Genomic DNA, 13,223 nt, shown 5'->3' with positions numbered 1-13,223 from the left:
CCCTTCCGCCGCCGCCGCCGAGGGGCGGGGTCTGGGCGGGACCAGCCCCCTGCGCGTCAGTGCGCAGCCGCGCCGTCGCCACGCCCCCCTCCGGCCAATGAGGAGGAGCCCTGAGGTCACGTGGGCCAAGGATATTTAAAGGGACGCGGCAGCACGTGGGACGCGGGGTGTTGGAGCTTCGCGGGACACGTGGGCTGTGGCGACAGCTCCAGCGGGGCCCCTCCGGTCACTGCCCGCGGGGGAGCCCTCAGGGCGCTTGGTGCAAAAGCTGTGGCACTTGCAATATGCTGCTCTAAACTCTGCCATGGCTCCCCAGTGCCCTTTGGGCAAAATCCAGCCTCCTCTGCAGCTGTGTGTTCAGACCCAGCGCCCTGTCCCCGGGTCCCTGTGCTGCGACCAAGCCAGTTTTTGACATTTCCCGTAATCTGCTAGTCCTCACTGGGCCCTTGGTCCTTGTTTTCCTTCTGCTGAAATGTTCTTCCCTTGAGAAATTTCCCTAATCATCTTCGCGGTTTCTGCTCTAATGGCCTGGGCTGAGGGAAGCCCTCTCCTGGCCATGCCACCAGCCACCCCGAGCACCTCGGTCTCACCCGTCTCCACTCTCTCCAGATGGGACTCCAGGGCGCCTCCTGGTCGCTGTGTACTGGCTGGGTACAGGAAGGCGTGCGGGAGCCGCGTCACCCAATTACTGTGGCCACAGGAGGAAGCCAGCTGTGCCCCAGCACCTCCGCTCGCTTCTGAAAATGGGGCGCGGCCAGGGATCGTGTAGAGGCGAGGTGTGAGCCTGTGCGGGCCTGGACCGTGGGTGCTTGAAAATGAACTAGAAAGCAGAGAGAGAAGGGTAACTAAGGGGGCAGTGCTACTGCTTGGCAGGGGCTGCAAATCGCCACAGGAGACTGCAGGTCCTGTCCTTGCGTGTCAAGCATGTGCAAGGTTTATTTCCCCGAGTTACAGAATTTGGGGCCTGGGGCCCAGGGGTGGATGAGGGCAGCCCTGGTGTGAGCGCCTTAGCAAGCGCAGGGCCCTGGGTCCAGGCCCCGCCCTGCCGGGGACAGAGCGGGGGAAGGAGGCAGAGGGGAGAAAGCAAGAGTGCCCGGGGTGTGCACACTGATATCTGTGCTGGAGCTCGGGGCTTTTTTTCCCCTTCAAAATCGTTGATTCATTCATTCCGGGCCAAAGATGCAGATAAACAAAAAGCACTAACCCAGGGAAGATAAGGCGGAAGTCATAAACAGGAGAAGAGAGGGGAGAATGAATAATTTAACAAGGAGCCTAAATTAAGCTCGGAGTCTCCTAGCGGCCAGCGCAGCGGCCAGGTTCGCAATGCCCGCTTGGTCTCGTTCCCGGCCGGTGACCCTGACCTGGTCCGGACGAGCCGGCCTCCGTTTTGCCGTCTACGCAATGGGCACGCAGCCCATCTTCTGCAGCCTCCCCCGGGCCATCTGTGCCGAGCATGGTCCCTCATACACAGCAGGTGCTTGACCTTGTGAGCTCCGCAGATGTACAATCAAAGGCGCCCGGGCTCTGCCACCTGTCAGAGGGACAAACGCCCCACTCAGGGCCCTGCTGTCTGTCCCCGGCCACAGAAGAGATAACTGCTCCTGCCTCCTAGGGTTCTGGGGAGCAGCGAAGGGAAACGGATGTGAGATATAGTGTAGCGGGTGCCCGGGGGCATCCACCCAGCCCATCCATTCGGCCCGGTGCCGAGAGTCTTTAAGTGCTTTGGACGCAGAAGCAAACAAAATAGTCTTTAAAAATCGCTGCAGTTAACAGTGCTATGGAGAAGACAGACAATGCCTCACTCTGGTAAAAGCCTGCTATCCCTGCAGCCCGAAGGGCCCTGCGCAGCCCGCCTGCCCCTCCCCTCCACCTTCTCTGCTCCACCTGCTCCAGCCACTTGGAGCAACCCCTGCACTGCACGAGCTCCGTCCTGCCCCAGGGCCTTTGCACAGTCATGCCCTCTACCTAAAATCCAGGCCCACCCTTGTCCTTTGACACCTTCTCTGACCACCTTGCTAAAGTGGCCCCACTTACTCAGTCTTTCTCAGTACTAGGGAATGGTTTCACTGGGGGGCCTCTTTGCTTGTTTCCTCTCTGTCTCCCCACTCCAGCCATGCCTCAGTTTACCTGCCTGTGAAGGAGAGGAATAAGCCCTGTCCCTTAGGGCTGGTGGGTGGATGGGATGAATTACATCAATGCTGTCACCTGACACTGAGTGCGGATTCATGAAAGGGTTACACCACAGAGGTGACCTCTGTCTGTGGGAAACCAGGGTGCCTAGATGACCAGAAAAATAAATCCTACCAGGGCTGGGGTGTGGCCCACCCATGAGTGCTTCCCGAGCAGTCATGAGGCCCAAGGTCCCATTCTGAGAACTGAAAAAAATAAAAGGAGCAACAGCCAGGCATGGGGAGGGGCGTGTCTGGAATCCCAGCACTCAGGAGGCTGAGGCAGGAGGATCAATACAAATTTGGGGTCAGCCTGGGCTCCGTAAGGAGTTCAAGGCCAGCCTGAACTACACAGTGAGACCCTGTCTCCAGAAACAGACAAAACCCACCTAAGCAGGGTTAGGGTTATGGTGGGAAGCTGAGGCAAGAGGATTTGAAGATTGAGCACAAGCAGGACTGTTTAGCCACTTAGTGAGACCCTGCTTCAAAATAGAAAGGGCTGGGGAATATGGCTCGGTGTGCGGCCGGGCGTGGGGGCGCACGCCTGTCATCCAAGCACTCGGGAGGCTGAGGCAGGAGGATCACCGCACCACCCTGGGCTACAAAGTGAGCTCAAGGCCAGCCTGAACTGCAGAGTGAGACACTGTCTCAAAAAGACAAAAAGAGAGAGGAAGCGCCTGAGCTCCCTCCAAAATACCGGAGAAAGAACGCACTGTCTGTGCTAGCAGCCACGATTGCAGCCTGCGGAGGGTTGGCAGTTGTGGGCCAGGGTAGGTGCAAGGGGCAGCAGAAGGCCAGGACTCCCAGCAGCGCAGCTCCCAGGGCGGAGGGAATGCTGTGTCCCGCCCCCCGCACCGCCCCCGGGGTGGCAGAGGCCTCAAAGTCCGCTCCGTGGGAGGCGGCGCCTGGCCTCCGGCTGCATGGCTCTTGGGGTGAGGAGTTCAGTCCCCCCGCAGCTGGACGGGAGCCCTCGCTCCGCCCGCCTCTCTGCACACCTCAGCCTTCAGCTCCCCAACCTGGTAATTAGCTCCCTTGTGTCCTTGCGCCGATTCCAGGAGAGCCGTCTGGCCCGGCGCGTGAGCCAGATTCTCCGCGCCAACCGCAGGGCCTCGGGCGAGGCTGCGTGGACCCCAGCGGCTCTGCCCCACGCTACCTTGCTCACCGCCGCGCTCTGCAGGTTGAACACTGGGCGCCCTCCTGCCCCCTCGTCCTTTCCCGCTCACCTAGAATTCACTCTGGACGTCGGAGAGAAGCACCTGGTCCCGGCCAGCCTGATCTGGGGTTCCTTTGGGGGCCCGTGAAGGCAGCCGATTGAGTAACTGCAGGGCTCAAATCAAAGAGACCTGGGTTCAGATTCTGACAGTGGTGTTTGCATAATTCAACGTCCCTTCCTGATAAAGCATTCAAACAAGCCGGGCACAGTGGTGCACACTTGCCGTCACAGCTGCTCAGGAGGCTGAGGCAGGACGATCACCACGAGTTTGAGGCCAGCCTGAGCTGCATAGGGAGACCCTGTCTCCAAAACAAAAAAAGAGAAAGAGCAACAAACAAAAACTCAAACAAGAGGGCTGAGGATGTAGTTTGGTGTGAAGGCCCTGGGTTCCATCCCCAGTACTGAGGCAGGGGAAGAGGGTACTCAGTGCACCAGGGGTACAAAGCAAGTTTGAAAGGCGTCTATAGCTGAGCTCAGACTTAGGGCTGGAGATGGAACACTTGCCCTGGAAGATCCGGAACGAGAACAGGAATCTCACTACTAACATTCAACACCCTGCTGGACAGCCCAGCCGGACACCCAGGCACGAAAAGGAAATAAAACTATTGTCCTTGGAAAAGAAGTTAAATGATCTCTATTGGCACATAACGTTACTTTGTATAAAGAAAATCCTGCGAGGCTTAGTGGCGCACGCCTGTAATCCCAGCACTCGGGAGGCTGAGGCAGGAGGATCGTTGTGAGTTCGAGACCAGCCTGGGCTACAAAGTGAGCTCAAGGCCAGCCTGAACTGCATAGCAAGACCTTGTCTCAAAAAGACAAAAAGAAAATCCTAAGGGAATCATGAAAAAAATTATTAAAACTAACAAATTAATTTTGCAAGCCTGGAGGATATGAAATCAATATGCAAAAAAAAAAAAAAAAAGCTGCTCTTCTTTCCTGTTGCAGGAGTGAGCAAATTAAGAAACCAATTCCATTTACAATTCATCAAAAAGAATAAAATAGTTGGGGGATATACTTAACAGAAAGACTTGCAATATATATATTATAAAACCACAAAACATTATTGAGAGAAGTGAGTGATGACCTGAATGAATGGAAAGGCATTCCATGTTCATGGACAGGAAAAATAATATTATTAAAACAGTGATACCACCCAAATTGATTTGCAGATTCAATCCAATTCCTATCAAAGTCCTAACTCGCTTTTTTTGTAGATCCTAAAATTCAAATGGAAGTTCAGGGGACTAGGAAGCAGAAAAATACCAGTCTTGAAAAAAGGACATGCTGGGCATGGTGGTGCATGCCTGTAATCCCAGCACTTGGGAGGCTGAGGCAGGAGGATCATTTCAAGTTAAAGACCAGCCTGCGCTACAGAGTGAGCTCAAGGCCAGACTGAACTGCAGATCGAGACCCTGTCTCAAAAAGGACAGAAAAGAAAGAAACAAAGACAAAGTTATAGGACTCACAGTTTTAAACCAAGACGATAACACAAGAAAAAAAAGATAGATCAAAGGAATAGCATTAAGAGCCCAGAATAAATCTTACATCTTCAGTGAATTAATTTCTATAAAGGTAGTTGGGTGAGGTGACAGTATCTGTACTTCCAGCACTTGGGAAGTGGAGGCAGGAGGATCGTTGTGAGTTTGAGGCCAGCCTGAATTACTTAAAGAGACTCTGTCTCAAAAAAAGAAAAATTCATAAGGTTGCAAATTTGGTATGGATATAAAAATCTTTCAAGAAATGATTTTGGAGAAACTGTGTGGGGTTTTTTTGGTCCTGGGAATTGAACTCAGGACCTTCTGGTTGCCAAGCAGGGGCTTGTGACACTGAGCTATATCCCTGGCCCTTCAAGAAATGATTTTGGAGTCTGGTATGGTGGTGCACGCCTGTAATCCCAGCACTCAGGAGGCTGAGGCAGGAGGATCATTGCAAGTTTGAGGCCAGCCTGGGCTACAGAGTGAGCTCAAGACTGCATAGTAAAGGGGCTGGGGATATAGCTCAGTGGCACAGGCACCTGCCTAGCAAGGACAAGGTCCTGAGTTCAATTCCCAGTACAAAAAAAAAAAGGAAAGACTGCATAGTGAGACCCTGTCTCAAAAACAAAAAAAAAAAACAAACAAACAAAAAAAAGATTCTGGGACCACTGTATATCTATATACAAAAGAGTGAAGTTGGATCCCTACCTCACACCATATATAAAAATTAACTCAATATGGATCATGGACGTAAATGAAAGTGCTAAAACTATAACTGTCTTGGGGAGGTGAGAATCCCATAGACATAGATCACTGTAATCATGAATCAGGTAGAAAGGTATTCTCCTCTGTTTGTTTGTTTTTGGAGTTTCTTTTGAGTTGATTAAAATGTTCTAAAATTAGACTGTAAATGAGCACTGTGATGGTAGCCTGTGAAATGCTGAAAAAATATGGAATTATACATTTCAAATGAATGCCCTTTGTGGAGGGTGAATTGTGTCTCTGTAAAGCTGTTGTCATTTTAAAACCTGGGCTAGGTCACCTCTGCACTGCATGGCCATGAGCAAGCTGTAAACATCCTCTGTGTGAGTCTCTATGCCTTCGCCCTGAAATCAGGTGTAACTAAACTACTCAGTCTGACTTTCTGTGGGGACTGACAGAGCCACAGCACCAGGAATGATATTGGAAAGGGATGGGGGTAAAGTATCTGAATCTTATCAAAAACAAGGGGACTGACTAAATTGACTAAGTCATAACAGCACTGTGGAATATTATGCAGCTGTGAACAAGGATCACTTGTATGGACTCTAGGGGGAAAGATTTCTGGGATTCTTTGTCCAGACAAAAACAAGTGAAGGGTGCTACTTATCACATTCTGCCTATTACCGACATATTCAGTTTATCCTCCATTATTTTAATATATGCAAATGCATATGTTTGCATATGTATAAACCCATGTCATCTTCACCACAAGTATTTTATAAAACAAAAAATGTGTGAACAGACCTCTTCTGGTCACCCCAGCCACAGAGGTTCCCTCTGCCCTGCCGTTATCCACCAAAGGACAACGGCTTTGCAGTTTTCAGGACTCCGTATAACGGGAGTCGCGTGGAAGGAGCGCCTTGAGCCTTGTTTCACTTGCTCAGCACAACACACCGATTCACCCACTGTCACAGGGCTGTGACTCCCGTCCTCTTCCAGTGGGACAGCCTCCCGTGTCGGATGGGTTGTGCCTCCAGGGATGGACGTGGGGCTTGTTTCTAGTTTGGAGGGGATTCTGAGTAATGGTGCTGTAAACATTTGAGTTCTGGCCTTTTTGTGATGGGTCATTTAAGGAAAAAAAATTTCCAGCCCTGGGGATGAAACCCAGGGCCTTCTCACTCAGCTCCATCCCCAGCCATTTTCAATTTTTCTTTTGAGACAGGGTCTCACTAAAGCACTAAGTTGCCCAGGTTGAGCTCGAACTTGTGATCCTCCTGCCTCAGCCTCCCACAGTGCCAGGATGACAGGTGTGTGCCACCACGACTGACTTAAATTTTCCCTTCTTTTTTGGTCTTTTTGAGATAGGGTCTTGCTATACAGTTCAGGCTGGCCTTGAGCTCACTTTGTAGCCCAGGCTGGTCTTGAACTCATAACAATCCTCCTGCCTCAGCCTCCCGAGTGCTGGGATTACAGGCATGCGCCACCACAACCAACATTAAATTTACCCTTTTAGTAAAGAAATAGTCATTTTGGATTAGGATCGCCTCCACTGTCCTGACTCGTGTTAACTTGCTAAACTGAGCAGACCTTGTCTGCAAATAAGGCCCTGTTCTGGGGTCCTGGGGGTCAGGACTTGGACATAACTCTTTTGAGGGACACGATTCATGCCACAATAGGCTCTCCCCGAAGGTGGCTTGGCTGATCTCTGTCAGGGGCCACAGCTGCTCTTGCATAATTAAAGGGCTCCAGTCCCCAAGACACAACGCCGGACATGCGGGCCCCTGGCTCACACACTGTGATCCCCACGGCCATCCCAAGCTCCACCTAGGTTCTGATGGAGGTCAGGGCCCAGCTCGGGGTGTGGCTGGCATGGGGAGGAACCCCGGGGACCCGGTGACAAATGCAAAGCAGGCCCCTGTCATCTCTGGTGGCCGTGGGTGCAGGGGGCCTCTGGGTCTCTCCATGCTCAGTGACGGAAGCCCGATCAGTTGCCAGCAGGGGCTGGGATGGTGTGGGGTGTGGGGTGCGGGGCCCAGGGCTGAGGGACACCTCAGCCTTGCCCTGGGACCCGCAAGCCAAGGACCTGCCGTTGCCACCAGCACTGAGGGCCCCAGCTTGGTGCCTGGATCTCGGGGAGGCCACAGGGTGACACTGAGGCGTTACTGTCGCTGAAGCTGTGGACAAGGTATGATCAGAAAATGCGCTGTGTCTAAATGTTTTAAAATGTGTTACAGGGCCGGGGATGTAGCTCAGCGGCACGAGCGCCTGCCTGGCAAGCGCAAGTCCTGAGTTCGATTCCCGGTACCAAAAAAAGAAGTTAATAATAAAGTAAAATAAAATGCGTTACAGTAAAGCTGCGTTGCTATGAACCCCTCTCACGCTCCCCCCTACTCTGAACACACAGACCCCATTATTCCCACAGCTGTCTGCAGCCGCTCTGGAGTCCTCTTTCATGAGTGTCTTTAGCTGCGCTGTCCCGGTTACTTCGGTGGCTTGAATCAATTTAAAACATTCCCCCCTCATGGTCGCTTTGATCTGGGGCAAGAACCAGAAGTCAAACGGTGCCAGGTCTGGAGACTAAGGCGGAGGAGGACACGGGCATGTGGTTCCGAGCTGCCTTTCCGCTGGGTGGAGCTCGGCAGCAGCAGTCACCGTACTTTCTATCACCGCCCATGAAGACACGAGGGAAAGAGAACTCCAGAGCTGCTGCACAAAGAGGCCAGAACCGGGGGAAGACGTGTGTGAAACGAGGGGAGAGGTGGGGGATTTGGGGAACATGTCTTTTACTGTGATACATTTTTTAGTTTAAACTGTAATTTTCGGTCACCCCTATTTCTCGATGTCTTCACCAGGAAAAGGGGTAGGGAGGCTCTGGGTGTGACCGCCTGCTCTCCCACATGCACTCAACGTTTCCCCCAGGGACAGAGATGGCCGGGTTGGAGGTTCAGAGGGAACCTAGCTGGATTTCTTAAGTGAATCTTGAAAGCTTGTTAATCGCACGGCTACCTCTTGTTTTTCTTTGTAAACGTTTGTCTTTCTTAGTGCTTAATGTACTACAGTGTTACGTGTTTTTTTGTATTCGTTCAATTCATGCTTGCATCCAGCAGAAGGCGGCATCCCAGCACTGTGGGAGGCTGAGGCAGGAGGATTCCAAATTCAGGCCTGACCTGGACAACTTACAGAGACTGTGTCTCAAAGTAAAACTAAAAAGGGCTGAAGATGTAGCTCGGTTTGAAGGCCCTAGGTTCAATCCCCAGTATGGGGGTAAAAAAAAACCCAAATACCTTGTAAATACAATCCTCAGTGTCACCGAAGGTAGGTAGAGACCAGAGTGGCTGGCTGGTGAGGGCTGAAGTCTGAGGACAGGTTGAGGGCCTTCTTGAAGCTTAGACAGGCAGGGACCCACCCAATCCCCTGTCTGCTGGGGGGACCACTTCCGTGTCCCATGAGCACTTTACAATTAGGTTAACTCTCCTCATTTGCATTCCATGCCCAGATGCATCTTGGGAATAGCACAGTTGGGGAGGGAGGAGGGAATCTTGGCCCCTGGCAAAGTAGGTAGAGAGCAATAAGCTTATTATGGGGTCAGAACTAGACAACCTCAAGCCAGAGGACAAAGATTGGTGTCAGGCGCTGGTCGTGCTAACTGTGTTGGGTCAGTCACACTTACATCTTAGCAAAGCAAGCTAGCTGTGATGCTAACCTCAGTTTCCCTAGTTTTCCTAGCTGTAGTCTGGTTGTGTTCCATGTCATCTTGAGAACTGAGTGGGCAATAACCTTGCTCTAAACCACTGTGTGTCAGCCTGCAAGTCAGTCAACAAACCCCTCCACCAATGCATTTAGTCTAACATAGTTCTTAGGGAAGTACCAGGCACGTAGTGGGGCCTTCATAAGTACTTGGCACATAGTAGATATACTTAGTTCATGTAACATCTCCAGAAGAACAGACCAGAGCCTCAGATAGAGGATGTGACTTGGCCAAGGGCTAAGCCCCACCATATCGTCAAACCAGGTGCTGAGGGCTGAGTACCTCATGCAGCTGAGCTAAGTGCTGAGGGTTGAGTACCCCCAATTGCCCCAAGGCAGAGCTGGGCTTCCGCTGCGTCCGCGCGCCCAGCAGGCACTGATTCAGTACCTGCCAGGCTCTGTTCTAAGCAGTGAGGCCACGCACGGAACAAAACAGCTGGAACTCCTGGCCCGTGCTGGGCTGAGGTTTTCTCCCAGTACTGGGATTGAACCCAGGTTTTTGCACTGCACTGCATCCCCTGCCCTTTTTAACTTTTATTTTGAGATAGGATTTCATTAACTTCCCCAAGCTGGCCTTGAACTTTCAATCCTCCTGCCTCAGCCTCCCAGAGTGCTGGGATGATGTTTTAACATGAGACATAGATGTGACACAGACGAGTAAGTTCACAGTGACTCCAGTGGTGAGCGATGCCAGTGAGAAAAAGGAAGCGTTGAGGATGCAATTATAGATAGATGGTCAGGGATGCAGGTGGAGGGGTGGCCGTGCAAAGGCCCTGGGGCAGCATAGAGCTGCATGGTGCAGGAGCAGTGAGGCGCCTGGGTGCCTGGAGCAGAGGTAGGAGGGGTGGAGTGGGAGCAGGGAAGGTGGGGAGGGGATGAGCGGGCTGTGCAGGGCCCTGCAGGCTGCAGGAGGACTTGGGCTTTGGCCCAGGGAGGTGGGAGCCCAGGAGGGCTGAGGATGGAGGAGGGCTCCATACTCACCGGCGCCTTCTGGTGGCTGCGGGGCGGACAACAGGAGCCGGAGCAGAGCCAAGAGCACTAGGGGCCCCGAGCTCCAGGGACCTCGAGCTTCCTGACCAGCTGACGCGTGGCTCAGTGTCCCACCCCGCACTTCCCCGTAGCCGCGGAGCATTGAACCCGGTCTCTGAGGCAAGGAGGTGACGTCAGAGCCGCCCGACCCCACGCACAGCGCGCCCGGGGCTCCGACTCCTGCAGGCGGTGAGGCCCAGGGAAGCTGAGGACCTGCCCGGGGCCACACAGCGCAGCCAGGACCCGGGTTTGGGAGGAGCGGGGCCTGCATGCCGAGTTGCTCAGGGCGGAGCCCTCGCTCCGTGCAGCCTGGCCTTGCACGCTTCTGGCGACGGGCGCCTCACTCCCTGCCTGTGGCGCTGCGTGCGTTTGCCCCGCGTCCTCCTCTCACGCCTGTTGTCCTCTCTTCCCCGCAGCCCCATGCTTGGGGCCGAGGTCTCCTCTTTGCCAGCTGCTCAAAAAATGTCCCTTGCCCTCCCTCCTCTCCTCCTCCTTCTTGGTTGCCCCCTCCACACACCATGAAGCTCTCAGCTGTCCCTCTGGGGACTGGAACACAGTCAAACTAATGAATGTCTAAGCTGGGAGCAGACGCACACCACTTGGCAGCACGGTGGCCCTGGGACTGTCATGGTGTCACTAACATCATTAACTATTCCAGGCGATTATGTCTCTACCCACCTCACATCTGTGTTCTGTACCTGGAGATTTTACGTCAGCATTGTTATCTCAGCCTAACAGTGCCTGGTATACCTAAAGTGCTCAGCGAGTGCTTGTGCCTGACAAAATGAATATGTGATGTGCTCTATTCTTCCTTTCTCTCTTTTTTTGTCTTTCTTTCTTTTTTAATTTTTTTGTTTTGTTTTGTTTTGTTTTTTGGTGTTTCTCCGGTACCAGGAACCGAACTCACGACCTTGCACTTGCCAGGCAGGTGCTTTGCCGCTGAGCTAAATCCCCAGCCCCTCTTTTTTAATTTTTGAGATAACGTCGCACTATACATTTCAGGCTGATGGCTTTGAACTCACTATGTAGCCCAGGCTGGCCTTGAACTTGGAGCGATCCTCCTGCCTCAGCCTCCTGAGTGCTGGGATGACAGATGTGCATCACCACACCTGGCTTGAATGCTTTTTTTTATGCTTTAGTTAGTCCATTTTTTTTTTAACTGAACACCCTCCTCTTAGTGAGGTGCAAACACAGAAAGTGGTAAATCACCTCCTTTTTTTTGCTGTCTGTACCCTTGTTGATTTGGTCAAATCCCCCCCAATTCTTTTTTTCTACTGTTCTCTTTTGGGAGAGGAAAATGTTAAAATGTGTCAATGTAGTCAGAAATGCTTTGAGCCTAGAGACAATCCAGCCTTGAGAATCAAGTGATGGCGGAAGAGCTAAAAAAAAAAAAAAAAAATACGTTCTCATTTATGAGGAGGAGAAAAAAAGATGCCATTTCAATAAGCCTGGGCCGTTCAGGCCGGATGTAAAGATAGCTACTTCCTGTCCTCGAGGTGCGGGCTTGGCCTGCAGCTGTGCGCTCCGGCCTGGGAGCGGCTGGGGCAGGCGACACAAAGAGGCGGTGATTGCGCCTGCGGGAGCTGTGCAGGGCGGTGGAGGTCACACGAGCTGCACCACAGGGACGAGTCCTTGGGGCCCTTCCGGGACACGGTCGCGGGCCCTGCTCTGCCAGAGGGTCTCACTGCTCCCGCCTGGCTCAGGTCGTACACAAATCTCTGTTCTCCCCGAAGCAAATGTCCGGGGACCCCGGCTCCACACGCGTGACCCAAGAGCCCCCCACCCCGGCCTCAGTTTCCCTGTCTGCCAATACAGGCACTATTTTCTTTCATTTTATTTTTGGTGCTGGGGGTGGAACCCGAGGGCTTCGCGCTGAGCTCCGTCCCCGGCCCTTTTCACTTTTTATTTTGAGACGGGGTCTCGCTAAGGCACTAAGCAGCTGCACACGGTGGGCTTGACCTTGGCGATACTCCTGCCTCAGCCTCCCAGAGTGCTGGGATCACGGTCTGTGCCGCTGCCTGGCTGCGGATGCTGTTAACCCTCTGCGTGCTGATAAGGCTGTGACGGCGCTGTTATCAGAGTTCTGGCTGTTTCTGTTGCTGTTTTCACACCCACCTTCTGGGGGGGTTCACTCTGCTCCCCTTTAACATGGGGTCCCCTGCTCACCCTTCACGTGACCCAGCTTCTTCTGTCTTCACAGATGGCGGCTGCTGGAGCATGGCCATGCGCCTGTCTCCTGGGGGAGGGACAGACGAGCAGAGCAACGGGGACGATCACCGCAGACTGTGACAGCTGCTACAACGCAATAAAAACAAAGGCCCGGTGTGGGGGCATGCGCCTGTCATCCCTGCTCTCTGGGAGGCTGAGGCAGGAGGATGGCAAGTTCCAGCCCAGCCTGGGCAATTTAGCCACTTACTGAGATCTTGTCTCAAAATAAAAAAACAGAAAGGGCTAGGGATTGATCTCAGCACAGAGGCCCCGGGATCCATCCCTAGCACCAGAAAAGGGAGGGAGGATTCTGGGCCCTTGTCTCAGTTCCAAAGGGCAAAGGGTGCTGCACTCAGGTAGTGATGCCTGGCCCTGGCTGCAGACTGAGTCCTGTTACGGATTAGTGATGTCTGTCCAGGCAGCTGTTTGGAGATCCGTCCGAGTGTTGCACATCTGCCCCCTCCGGGTTTTGGGGCGGCTGCTGCGCAGAGATAACCCTCTGCATCCTCCTAGAGAGGCCGCGGGACTGACACTTCCTGGACCAGGACAGACAGGGCCCTGAGGGCCGCTGCACAGCGTCCCCCCGTGTGACTCTGGGTGTCACTGACCCCAGCAGAGGCTGTGTGACCCGCCCATCCTGCCCGCCCTCCGCTGGGCCCCCGGCTCTTCCCAGCCCCGGCC

The 13,223-nt window shown here is 53.3% G+C and overlaps 1 long non-coding RNA gene across 2 annotated transcripts; it reads right to left on the bottom strand.

The window, feature by feature from the left end:
- Window positions 1-909: 909 nt before the first annotated feature.
- Window positions 910-8,991, bottom strand: LOC102028872. Of its 2 annotated transcripts, none has more exons than XR_264148.1 (3): window positions 8,843-8,991; window positions 3,392-3,495; window positions 910-1,531 (listed from the first exon to the last, which is right to left on the bottom strand). It is a non-coding gene; the product is annotated as an uncharacterized LOC102028872 (long non-coding RNA). The 2 variants fall into 2 exon arrangements; XR_264147.1 differs by having other exon boundaries at window positions 3,392-3,487.
- Window positions 8,992-13,223: the final 4,232 nt, after the last annotated feature.

The sequence above is a fragment of the Chinchilla lanigera genome, unplaced genomic scaffold, assembly GCF_000276665.1.
Source record: "Chinchilla lanigera isolate Chin_1 unplaced genomic scaffold, ChiLan1.0 scaffold00094, whole genome shotgun sequence".
Taxonomy (NCBI): domain Eukaryota; kingdom Metazoa; phylum Chordata; class Mammalia; order Rodentia; family Chinchillidae; genus Chinchilla; species Chinchilla lanigera.
The sequence above is the reverse complement of the archived record's forward strand: the minus strand, read 5'-3'. Positions and strand labels throughout refer to the sequence as shown.